We start from the raw sequence: 13,550 nt of genomic DNA, 5'->3' as shown, positions 1-13,550 counted from the left end.
GATGGTCTGGAGGGTTGCCCAGAGCAATGCCAGAGGTCAAGATTTATTCTAAACCTTCCAGCCATCAACTCTTTTGTTTTGCTATTGTCACCCCGAGTGGGAAGGGTATGCCCAGACGTGGGTCCCTTGCCTGCTGGGCCTAGAGACCCAAGCTACTCCTCACTGATGACGCCCAACAAGGCTGAAACATGTCTGGGGATGCTTGTGGTCTCGTGCAAAAGGGATGTGACCTAGCAGTTCGGGCTGGACTACCCCTTTGGGGGTGGGACCAAGCCTGATTTGCATATGGTTTTTCCCCTTTTGTAATGGCTTGGCAGGCGAAGAACGATGGTCTGGAGGGTTGCCCAGAGCAATGCCAGAGGTCAAGATTTATTCTAAACCTTCCAGCCATCAACTCTTTTGTTTTGCTATTGTCACCCCGAGTGGGAAGGGTATGCCCAGACGTGGGTCCCTTGCCTGCTGGGCCTAGAGACCCAAGCTACTCCTCACTGATGACGCCCAACAAGGCTGAAACATGTCTGGGGATGCTTGTGGTCTCGTGCAAAAGGGATGTGACCTAGCAGTTCGGGCTGGACTACCCCTTTGGGGTGGGACCAAGCCTGATTTGCATATGGTTTTTCCCCTTTTGTAATGGCTTGGCAGGCGAAGAACGATGGTCTGGAGGGTTGCCCAGAGCAATGCCAGAGGTCAAGATTTATTCTAAACCTTCCAGCCATCAACTCTTTTGTTTTGCTATTGTCACCCCGAGTGGGAAGGGTATGCCCAGACGTGGGTCCCTTGCCTGCTGGGCCTAGAGACCCAAGCTACTCCTCACTGATGACGCCCAACAAGGCTGAAACATGTCTGGGGATGCTTGTGGTCTCGTGCAAAAGGGATGTGACCTAGCAGTTCGGGCTGGACTACCCCTTTGGGGGTGGGACCAAGCCTGATTTGCATATGGTTTTTCCCCTTTTGTAATGGCTTGGCAGGCGAAGAACGATGGTCTGGAGGGTTGCCCAGAGCAATGCCAGAGGTCAAGATTTATTCTAAACCTTCCAGCCATCAACTCTTTTGTTTTGCTATTGTCACCCCGAGTGGGAAGGGTATGCCCAGACGTGGGTCCCTTGCCTGCTGGGCCTAGAGACCCAAGCTACTCCTCACTGATGACGCCCAACAAGGCTGAAACATGTCTGGGGATGCTTGTGGTCTCGTGCAAAAGGGATGTGACCTAGCAGTTCGGGCTGGACTACCCCTTTGGGGGTGGGACCAAGCCTGATTTGCATATGGTTTTTCCCCTTTTGTAATGGCTTGGCAGGCGAAGAACGATGGTCTGGAGGGTTGCCCAGAGCAATGCCAGAGGTCAAGATTTATTCTAAACCTTCCAGCCATCAACTCTTTTGTTTTGCTATTGTCACCCCGAGTGGGAAGGGTATGCCCAGACGTGGGTCCCTTGCCTGCTGGGCCTAGAGACCCAAGCTACTCCTCACTGATGACGCCCAACAAGGCTGAAACATGTCTGGGGATGCTTGTGGTCTCGTGCAAAAGGGATGTGACCTAGCAGTTCGGGCTGGACTACCCCTTTGGGGGTGGGACCAAGCCTGATTTGCATATGGTTTTTCCCCTTTTGTAATGGCTTGGCAGGCGAAGAACGATGGTCTGGAGGGTTGCCCAGAGCAATGCCAGAGGTCATGATTTATTCTAAACCTTCCAGCCATCAACTCTTTTGTTTTGCTATTGGCTGTTGACCCCTGCCTGAGACCAGCATCCCAAGACCAATGGAATTATTTCTCTCGTTGCAGGGAGAGACATAGAAGTGACAAGATCCTAACCTGCTGGAGGGGAGTCGATGCAGAAGTTCACATCTGGGAGCAGACCAACCAGGGGGAGACTGCGCTGAAGCTACAGCTGTAGCGTGGAGCCTGCACAGCCTTGGGGCAGGACCATGTTGCATACGTGGTGGGCGGAGAGCCCGCGGAACACTGGGTGCCCCAACCTTGAAGGCGTTTAGAGGAGCGAAACCGAGCCACGACCAAGGTAGTAGACTGCCATGCCCGAACAGCAGCACCCGGAGGAAGCACCAGGGAACAGACAGCCCGAAAGCCCTGTTCCACTGCAGAAGGAGCGACTGCCTCCCCCAAAGAAGGGCACCGCAAAGAAGCAGGTACGCGGTTCTTGGCTGGGAGCTAGAACATTGGGAAGGTGAGCCAAGTGCCGACGAGGGCAGATGGGCCTATAAACCAACAGAGACTAAGGAAAATACCTAAAGGGGTGAAGTCAAAAGTCCTAACCGGCGAGGGGTTATTAGAACCCAGAAAGAGTGCGAAATACCCAAATAGGCTGAAGTTGAAAGCCAAAACTGAAAAGGGCTTTTGAGAAGCCAGAAAGCAAAGCCAATATCAAAAGGGAACACACTTGAAAGACAGATTAAGAGAAATACCTGAGAAGGGTTCAGCGAAACGAAGCAAACCAAAAGAGGGAAAAACCTGGTTAAGAACCCAGAGACCAGTCCAGGCTAAAATAAATCCGAGCCACTCACAGGGGTGGAAACCTACAGTCTTTCAAAGCCTCAAGTAGACGCAGAACGTCCCTGTTGGGCCACAAAAACATACTATTGCCACAAACCTGAGATGCCTTGGAGGGGTGAGTGAGAGACAACAGTTGAACAACTGCAAGATCTACAAATTCATGAGACTTGTTTCCTGAAACTGTGTGAAAAGACCAGAAAGAAAACTTGGTGGCAGGGTCGGGAGTGTGCTGTTGTATTTGTGTTGAAATCCAGAAGATTTTTTGTTTGCTTAAGGAAGTCAAGAGGACTATTTCCAGAGACATCTTTGGGAGAGGATCATGCATCAGCCAGCATAAGCCAAGCGAGGAGGTTGGGGGGGGACGAGTAAGAACATCTTCTCTGGGCTAAGTTTATTTCTTTGTTAGTGGTAGGGTCAGTTAGAAATATGATACGTTTGGACTGAGGACAACGCTGAGTTTGGTATGGTACGACTTCCAGATTAGCACCTTTTGGTATTTTCATAGAACAGGGAACCTCCACATTAGCAATAGGGCTAGGTGAGGGCTTTTTATTTTACTTTAATAAAATTGTGTTTAAACACGTCGAGTTGCCTGCTGTAAGGGTGGAGAAGGAGACAGACGAGACACAGGTGGCATATTTGTTTGGGCTAAAGACTTATTTAGACAACAATGAAAGGAAAACGGGTTAGGAAAAGGCCTCACTATCCCTAACCACTAAGGAGAGGTTGCCCTACCATCAAAACTAAAACTAAGGATGGTCCAAAAAAACAACATAAAAGTCCAGCATCTCATCTAACCCAACTCTGTCCCCTACATTTAAAAAGAAGAAACAAAAAGGTGCACAGGGTTTTATCCTCGTTAGCCAACAGTTCATGTTAAAACAAACAGAAGGTTCTAAACAGTGTTCCCAAAAAAAGTTCAAAACGGCATGTTCTTCCTGAGCCGTCCTCACAGAAATAAAAAAGGTTTCAGGATGTCAAAGTTCCTAAAATATGTTACAGTTCGACTGGCTTGTATATTCCAAAGTAAGGGGGGGGGGTCTTTCCCCTTCCCCTAGAATTTTACTAAGAGTTCCAAGGAATACTTAAGCGAATTTGCAGCCCTTCCCCTACGATGTTTAACTGCAGCAGCTCCACAAGGGGTTGTATTGCTTGTATTGCTACTTGTGTGTTCACATGCACTGGGGTTTCCCTTCCCCTAGTGCGTTCCTCCGCATCAGTCTCACACTTTCCATCTCCCACATCACTCTCTACTGGGTTGGGGCCCTTGCCCTGTGTTTCCCTTTCAGAGCTTGTTCAATTCTGTTTACCCAGAACTTCCTGGGATATGTTATGTTATGTTATTTTGCTTGTACCGCGCCAAAGCCCATAGGCATCCAGGCGCTGAGAGACAGATATAGTGACCGAAGCTTGTTGCAGGAGTTCATACTAATTAAATAGATATGTTTTCAATTGTTTCCAGAACGCAAAAAGATCCTTAGTCTTACGCAGGGATGCCGGTAGCGCATTCCATGCCTTCGCTCCTTGGGTATGAAAAGCCCTGCCGAGCCCACGGGATCGTTTCACTCGATGTTGTACTAATAAGAAGTCATCAGCTGACCTAAGATTTCTTTTGGGCTGATAGATACGAACAACATCCTTCAGATAAGCTGGAGCATTACCAAAAATGCATTTATGGCAGATAGTTAAAAGTTTAAACTGAATTCTGGCTTCCACAGCAAGCCAATGTAGTTTTTCTTAGCTGCCGTAGTAGTTTCTAAATGTTTCATCTGGAAGATGATGCGGATGGCTTTATTCTGGACTTTTTGTAGTTCTTGGATATCAGTTTTGCTTGCCCCATCTAGGAGCTAATTACTATAGTCCACATGTGGCAGGATAACGGCTCTCACAAGTTTAATGCGATTTCGACCGAAATAAGTGGGGCGACCTGCCTGAGCACTTTAAGATGATAACTTGTGCTCATAGTGATGGCTGTGATATGGCCTTCACAATCTAGGCTGTTTTTCATGAAAGTGCCCAAAGTTTTAACTTTCTGCATAACCTTAATATAACTGCCATATATCCTGAAACGTACATACTCTTGGCCCAACTGAGTTTGTGCCTGACAGGGGCCAAATAGCAGGAGTTCAGTCTTTGAGGCATTCAAGCAAAGCCAATGTGTAGACATCCACTGCTTTATCAATAGGTACACCATATCCACTGTGCGTTGGTCAGCATCGTGATCGCCAGTGATATCGAGAACCAACTGAAAATCATCAACGTAGGTACAAAAGAAAATCTGGAAAGATTCTAATTCACAACAAAGATGGAGAATGTAAATGTTAAACAATAGTGGTGATAGACATGCTCCCTGAGGTACACCACAGGTTATAAGTTGTGATTTAGAGGCACTATCCCCCCCAATGCACCTGTGACCGTCGACCCTCCAAGAATGATCTCAACCAAGCTATGGCACTGACAGAGAGGCCCCCCGACAGTCTTCATTCTATCAAGTAGAATTTTATGATCAAGCAAGTCAAAGGCTGCTGATAAATCCAACAGCTTCAGCAGCCCAGACTTACTTTCTTCTAATTTAGAAAACATGAAAGTCTGTAGATCTAAGTGCGCACTCTCAGTACCATGGTGACTTCTAAACCCCGACCGTTTGACGTGTAGTATGCCAGCCATCTGTACATGAGCCTGTAATTGGATGGTTGCTACCTTGTCTATACGTTTAAGGAAGAATAAAGTATTTGTAATCGGTCTTAGATTAGCTGCATCAGTAGGATCTAGTCCAGCTTTCTTTAGTAGGGGAGAGACGGCAACATTCTTTGTCGACTGCGGGATAACACCTAACCTAAACGAGGCATTAGCAAATCTACAAAGGATAGTTTTGGGTCCCAGACCCTTGCTTTCATCTGTCCCAGTCTTCCCCATGTAGGTGGCATCTTCCGACACAATTTCCTCAGGCCCAGGCTTCCCCTGGGTAATGGAGAGTCCCAGACCCTTGTTGGCTGCACTCCACCCTACCTCGCTTGCTCCCAGGCTTCCCCTGGGTAAGGGTGGGTCCCCGACCAGTGTTGGCGGCACTCCACCCGGCTTCTTTTCTTATTGCAAAGGCCTCAGCAGACATCCTTCCGTGTCTGCGGTAGGAAGCAGAAATCTTCCACACAGCCCCGCCGGTCTCAGTCTTGTGGTTGTCCTGCAGACTGCAGGACATTAAGGGCCCACGCCAAAGCTCAATGTGGGCGTCCCTGGTCAGCAACTTCCTTGCAATTCCTCTGGGGAGGCACTGCCTCCCCTTGAATCTGCTTGCCTTCAGTGGACCCAAGGCCCCAGTTTTCCTTGAGGGCTGGGTGACTGTTCACTCTTTCCTGGAGCTTCTTGGAGGGTACTGGTGATAGTGTTACTGCACCTTTTCTCCAACAGGACAGCTTCCTTCCTCAGGTTCCTTGCTGGAAGTACTGACCACAGTAGCAGCAGATTCAGGACCCCAGCTTCCCTTCTTAGCCGGGTGATGGTGCAGTCTTTCATGGAGCACACAAGTGGGCAAGGACCCCCTGCTGGTCCTTCAAGGGTCCACCTGTCCTCTGGTTCAGAGCCTCCCCTCCAGCATCAGCATGTCCTCCAGACTGCTCCAGGGAGTGACTGACAACACTTCCTGGTTCCCTTCCTCCATTTCTACTGGGAGGGAACCAATAGGAAACTGGCAACCACTAGAATGCTTCGAGTGGTTCCTGGAGGTAATCTTCATTCCTCTGTGCTTCTCCATAGTCCCAGTCTCGGGAGGATAGCTCAGCAGCAACGTGCTCGCCTTGGAAGCAAGACAACACAGAGCAACACAGATTCGATCCCCGGGTCGCGGTTAGAGACCTCTGGGTATTAAGCGCGTTATAAAACCCATTATATCATATCATACTTACAAGGTAATCTTCATGAGGGCCGGTCGTCTTCTTCCAGTGAAATTAAGGTACTCCTCTTGCGGGTAGTTCATCTTCCTTATTACCAGTACTTTTTAGAGATGAGGAAGGGGAAGGTTGGAGAACGTGAATAGAAGGAGGTGAAACTGAATGGGGATGCCATGTCTTCTCTGGCGAGTCTACCCCACTCCCATGAGGGTCATCTCCCCATATGTGATCCTCCTTCATATAACCGCCCCCGAGGTGAGGATCAGGTAGCACCACCTCACCCTGGCCACATGGGTGAAGGTTTTCCCTGGGAAAGTAGTGATGACATTGCAAGCTTAGTCACATATCGTCCTTCCTTCGACTGACCACTCTGTTCTCGCCCCACATTGCGGGCTTCACAGGTGCTCTCCCCACCTTAGGGGCTTCGTAGGTGCTCTCCCCACCTTGGGGGGCTTCTGATATGCACTGCTGCCTTCATGCAGCGCAAACTGTGGGTTAGGATACCAAGTCTGCTTCCAACTGCACTTTGTTAGGGAGAAGTCTCAATTCTGTGTTAATTCCCTTCTACCTTACTTTATTACATTTGTATAGCGCACAATGGACCCGGAGGCATGATGGCGCGAACAGACAGATAACACAAAACGTATGACAACATAAAATAGAAAAAGGGGAAGACCAAAAGCAAAGATAACAACAGTACATCACTAGTAATAAAGAACCATGAATGAATAAATCTGTGAACATATATTACGGACATGTGAGGGCCGTTTGGTCATAAAAGTAAAGAAGTGCCCAATCGAAGCGGGGAACCTAGATCATCAATTTACAGTTAGAGTAGCCCCATGGGAGATATCTGCACGCTCTAAGATAAGTGGGTAAATTGCTAGACCCGCAACCCAGTCACTAGATTGCCGTGAGCACCAGTCATTCAGGTCAATTCTGCCTAATATCTTCAGATCTGATGTTCTGACTACTCCAGGCCCCGTTCTTTGACGTAACCAAGCAAGTACCTTATTTCGCAATGATTCTCTAGATTCTTTCCCTTCCACCTTCTCAACATTGGTTATCACAAAGTTCCTTTGATCCAGAATGAAAGGTTTGATACACGTATTATCAATATTGGGCATTTGTGACTTCCTAGTGTGCAAGCTCCTAAAGGTCACCTGTTTGGTGTTCGGCACTATAGATTGTTTGCAGGGGATTTGACCAGGATTGGGAAAAGGCAAATCATGAGCCTCCCATGAAGGATCACCCGCCAAGCAACGAGCGAGCAAAACAGTCTCCACCAGTTTAGAGACCCCCAGATCTTTTGCTGGACTTTAGGACTTTTCATTTTTATCCTGGAAGAGACCGAAACCTTTTTCCCCACTCTCTCATGTATTTTTCTTTGATTTCGAACCCTGTGTTTCTTTTGGTTTTGGAGTCTGACAAACACCATAGGCATCATCTTTTTATATTGTGACACACAGCGCCTTCAGTGCAGTGGCACAGAGAAGTCCTTTGGATTTCTGCTAAGGTTTAAATACCTTCTCTTGGATGAACTACTGTTTTCAAAAGTGAAATTGACTTTACTTATCTTTTTCTCTTTTAGACCCAGCACACACTATCTTACATAGAGTGCTGGATGGGTTACTTAGCGTCCCCTTTGTCTACCTTCTTATGTAACCTTTTTATGTTACCCTTTCTACAATTAATGGCTGGTGGCAGTGGTTTATTTTTCCTACCATTGTGCATTTTTGATGCAGGCTGAATTCTCAGCTGCAGTATCACACCCATAGGTGCCCATTTTGTTGAAATGGCCCCATCTTCCTTTTTCGCCATTTCTTGCTGAAAAGGTCCTTCTTGAGATTCACTCTGCGTGCCAAACCAGGTTTGGTCCCTTTGTTCAGTTTGTCTTTGGCGGGATTCACTGGTGAATCCCGCCTCTGGCTCCAGCGTGTCTGGGAGGGCAGGAAGTGAGGGAGGTACCCGAATGCACTCAAAAGGTGATTGGCTGGCTGGCTATCCTTGGAGGACAGCCACCCTGCTGTGAGAGTGACAGCTAGGCTGCGAATCAATGGGAGAAACCTGCATAAAAGGCAAGGTCTTTTGCAAGGAAGGCAGAGTCGACCACTGGACGAAGGAACCGAAGATGAAACTGGAAAAGAAGCTTGCTGCACCCTCCTGGACAGCTAGTTTGCCCGGTGAAGCCCTGCTGCAGTGCTGAAACTCAGAATTTCTAATCGACTAGAGAAGCCTGGAAAGGACAACTTCTCACCTTTGTTTGGTGGGAATATCAACCCCAAGACAAACTCGACTGGGACCCCTCTCTCTGCTGGCTGTACTTCTTTGCTGCTGCAGGAACCGAGGGCCAGAGGACAGGAACACCAGCAACAAGTGCATCGTCTTTAAGCCGGACCCGAGCTCCAGGAAGATCCTCCAGACTACCTTGAAGCAGGACTAACCAAGCCTGAGCCACATCAACAGAGTGCTGGACCGCAGAAGAAAGGAAAGTCCACAAGGTGTTCAAGAACCGCAGTGCTGCCATTTGCGAGTAGCTGAAACTGCAAAGTATCACTGATCTGAATTGTGCTCATTGCTACCGCCGACCTTCAAACCGTATTGCAGGAGTCCCCAGACGTCCTCCCTCTTGTCCCCACAACTGAGGCCCAGGAACAACAGGATCTGCAGGACTACAACAGGAACAGAAGCCAGCTGGAACCTTTTATTCAGACTTAAGGTACTGTGTAACTAGGCGTACTTGCCTCTTGTTGTGTGTAGCTTGCTTGCTCTCACTGGAGACTTGAATTTGCTGCCCATTGCAGAGTTGCTTGCATCTTTGCTTCTCCCAAGCCTTCCAGCTTGTGGCTCAGCAGTGCTTATTTAACATTGTGCAAGACTTTTATGCTATCTTCAAGAAGTGCCTCAGCTCCCGTAGACTTTGTTCAATTGACATTGGCTGTCCCGGCTCCCTGAAGACTCTTCTTACCCTCTGACTTTGTGTTTAACTGTCCCTCTGAAAAAAGTCATACATACCTTACTTGTATAGCTGGGAAAGGGTTTACCTATATTTCATAGGGGGATTGAAAAGTGCTGACCTGTGTGAGAAACGTGTTAACCTTCGTTTCATTCCCTAACCTTTTCCTTTTTTGCCAATACTTCATTATTACCATTTAAGTGTCAAAAGTGATATATTAATGTCCACAGTGTCCTAACTATTGAAGTCACCTCCGGGTGTAGGAAGTGTGTGTGTGGCATCACAAAAGGGTATCTACTTGCTTAACTGAACTGAAGGAGTGCATTTCTGGAGTGTATTTTATTGTTGACTTGCTCACCTTCTAAAGAAGGCTTATTTTAAAACTTACTTAAATTAATAATTAATTATTTTATCAAGAAACCTCGAGTATACGTGTTATTTGAATACCTGTCACTGTGTTCCTCTAGGTTACAACCCTACAGCTCACATTGACCCCACTTGAGATAAGCCTGGCTGCTCAGTCACTCTACCAACTTGTGTAGTACAGGCCTATACCAAAGGTTGGGTTACCTATTGCCAAGAGGACAAGGCTGGTGCAGTCTCCCACAGGGTTACTAAATACAATCTTGCTTAACACTTCTGACTGGTTATTTTGCTGATTACCCAATTTCATCGAATGGTAAATCTGGCCGAATTCTGCGAGTACTATTCGATCGATTAAATTTGATCAAATTGAGTATAGAATACCAAAAATGGAGAGCAGGTGTGTCCCGCCCCCGCTCCCTATGTTAGGTATTGATGGCCTTGGGGGTAGCAGGATGTCCCCTGCTTCCTGATGATTGGAGGCTGGGGACGGGGGAAAAAAAGAATGAGGAAAATAAAAAAGGGGACCCTGCAGTGTCAGATCCAACCCGCGTTAGAGGGACGGAACTGACGCAGCAGGGTCAGGAGAGGCAGCAGATGTCCAAAAGGTAAGTGTGGAAGGGGGAAGTGGCGGGGGAATGTATTGGGCGCATGGATGTAAAGTGTTTGTGCCGCAGTAAAATTATATTCACGGTGAAAAGGACTACGGTCAATTCCGCCACTTATAATTCCGCCACGACCAAATCCCATAGATCCGGTCCACTCGCTTCTCTGCCGTCTCCCAGGAAGACTGGTGATAGTGGAAGTCAGAAACCAAACCAGCCATGACATCTAAGCTCTATAAGGATCCAGAAGTATAAGTCTGACACTGGGGGTATGCTTCTTGCCAAAGACTTAAGAATATGGGGTTGGGAAAACACCTCTCTTTCCCTAAGGTTACGAGAGTTTTGCCTACCTCGAAATAATTAATGTGTCCATCAGGAAGTCAAATCAATTTAAGTCTACCATTGTGTCAAAACCCTTTTTCCAGCCCTTACACTGGCGTTGCGGGCGGGCCAGCTGCCACGTGTCCTGGGTGTGGGGGCCCTCGGACTTCAAAAAGAAATATTTTCTTTTTGAAGTTACTCTGCCTTCATAATGGAATTCTTTCCATTACAGCAGGGGGGTCCTCAGCATGGCTCACAGGGGGGCCTGCAAATTGTGTGCTACACCACTATACCACTGAGCCCTTAAACTAAGAACTCAAACTAAAGTGATAGGGGAATGCTTCTTCAAAGTTTATAACTTAAAGCTCTTTCTCAATTCACAAAACAATGGTCCAAATGGTGCACAAAATAAGCTTCCAATTCGTTTTCACTTGCCTTGCAAGGGTAGACTGTTTCGCATCAGTGCCAGTATATAGATATAATTCACCAGTTTTTATGTTAGGGAGAGGACTCCCTCCCCTAACCTTTCCAGGTCCGAAATGCCAAGGGCGACAATCCTCTTCCCCTGGTCTTTTCACAAATGTTGACAATCTGTCGGGGTCCCAGACCCTTTTCATCATGAACGGGTTTGGTGTACTCTCTTGCCAAACACTAATTCCAGTAACACTGGATTCTTCCTTTCACAACATGTAGGGGTCCCAGACCCTTCTTTCCACTCCTTAACGGGCTTGGTTCACTAACCTGCCAAACACAGTTATACATTTGCCTCTCACAGTTCTATTCCTCTTGCCATCGTCTGCTCCTTGTTCTGCGGTCTGCCCTTCACTTCCCTGCCTTCAGTGAACACGTACGTGGGCTTCTCTGACCCAGAGGACCTCTCCGCGGGCTTGAGGCTGCTTCTGTATCCTCTCTCGGGGCTGCAGCTCCGCAGCATATGGCATCTCTCAGCTCCTCCACTTGCAGCAGACCACGCGGTCCTCGACTTTTCATCAATATGGGAGTTATTCCGCCAAGTACCTAGTTGCTTTCAGCCTTCATGGCTACATGTGGGTCCCAGACCCTTATTTCATGACTCTCGGAATCTAACAGACCTGGTGCACTAACCTCCCAGTAACAGCCACTCAATTTCACACGTGGATCCCAGACCTCTACTTTCTTATCTCTCTGTCTTTTGGGGTACCCAGCAACATTTCCAGTCCTCCAACCCTCCTCTGGGTGCTCATCAGTCTCTCATGGGTGTCCTTGGGGCTAGTCTACCATTCTCGTGTCCCTCACAGGTTCCAGGGTCTGCATCGGTTCCCTGCCTTTCTGGTAGGGGAACTGGTCTGCAACCCCTTCTTGCACAGCACAGCTTCTCTGTTCCTCGAGTGAGGGTTTGACCTTGGTTCCACCAGCGAGGAACCCTCTAGCTTCTTACAGCTCTATGTACTTCGCCGGCTCGAAAAAGTTCCCACTCTCTCTTGTAGGCAAATCTGTCTACAGCCCCTTCTCGTTAGAACACAGTTTCCTTGCCCCTCCAGGGAGGGCTTGACAACAAATCCTGGTTTCCCTCCTCTATTTCTACTCTAGTTGGACCAATCGGAAGCCAATAACCACTAGACTGTTCCTTGTGGCTCGAAGGAGTATTCTTCATGCCTCTGCTTCTCCTCTTCGTCCCAGTACATGTTCCAAGTTGTCTGGTCCGCTCATGTCGGTTCCGCTCTGCGCATCTTAATTGTTCCAGTAGTGAGGTTTTCACTCCTCACCAAGTTCCTTGTCTCAGTCTCTAGAGGTAATCAACCTATGTGACCCTTACTCTTCCTCATCTCAGTACTTCCTAAGCAGTGGTTGTGCTCTGCATTAGAGGCGCATGGAAGGACGAGAGGTGAAGAAGCATCTTGAGCAGGGTAAGTGGATTGATGAGGTATGGGGGACATGCGTTCTCACCAAATGGTCATCCCTATCCTCATAAGAAGTGCACCCCAACACCCCTTTGGAGCAGTGACGATGCCTTGCGCTTCATTACAGCTCCTACGCATTCAACAAAGGTCTTTGTGGTTGGGGGCGGGGGGAGAGATGGTGACTGGTGCCCCTTTCTGGGGGTTTCCTGTCCCCCTAAGGGGACTCACCTCCAGAGGGACCCCCGCTTTCCCTGTCACCTAGGGAGTGTTAAGCATAGTAGGCTAACCTCCCCAATCCCAAAGGGGGCAACTTCCCTTGGAGAGAGGCGATTATCTCCTTGGAATCGCCACACAAGCCACGGGAGAGGGGATTTACGAACATCAAGATTGATTGCATGGAGCAGAAGCTTGAAATAGCTAATGTTACGCTTAAAGGAAGCAGAACTGCAATAACACAAACTATGTGGGAGTAAAGGAATTCTTAAATTACTTAGCGCTTAGGTGCGCTAAGCTGTTAACATTGCCTCCAGTGCATCACTGCAAATGATTAGGACTGAGACCGAATGCGTTACAGCAATGGAGGACACTGGGGTTTTTGGTCCCCAGACGTGTACGTTCACTGTTAAGATGGATTTTCAGAATTTACCCTGGGGGGTGAATTCTGAGAGGTCAACCTATTATGGTGAACAGGAAAGACACTGATGCCTAGCAAACCCCGGTCAAGGTAGAGTAGAAGAGCAGTGATGCCTAGTATCGGGAGAGTGTGAAAGTGTTCTAGGGCTTCAACAAGACACGCACAGAGCACTCCAGTAATACAATTTATACACAAGTAGTAAAAAATATGCTATTTATTAGGCATTTAAAATGCATTCCAAGCAATGAGAACTTTTACTAATTATCATCACACAACTTCTATCAGATACATATACATTCACTATTGGGGGGCGGGGGGTTCTTCTAACAGAACACCAACACCTTACCTTTAGAAACAGTTGTGCAAAAATTAGCAGAGATATAAGAACACTTTAAATAAC

General features: G+C 47.7%; 1 protein-coding gene across 4 annotated transcripts in view; it reads right to left on the bottom strand.

The window, feature by feature from the left end:
* SLC37A4 (solute carrier family 37 member 4) overlaps window positions 1-13,550 on the bottom strand; it is a 155,864-nt gene that overhangs the window by 85,950 nt on the left and 56,364 nt on the right. The gene's annotated exons all lie outside the window — the stretch shown is intronic.

Source organism: Ambystoma mexicanum, chromosome 9 (genome assembly GCF_040938575.1).
Source record: "Ambystoma mexicanum isolate Mex_15411 chromosome 9, UKY_AmexF1_1, whole genome shotgun sequence".
NCBI lineage: Eukaryota > Metazoa > Chordata > Amphibia > Caudata > Ambystomatidae > Ambystoma > Ambystoma mexicanum.
Note: the sequence above shows the minus strand (reverse complement) of the source record. Positions and strands in the feature narration are given on the sequence as shown.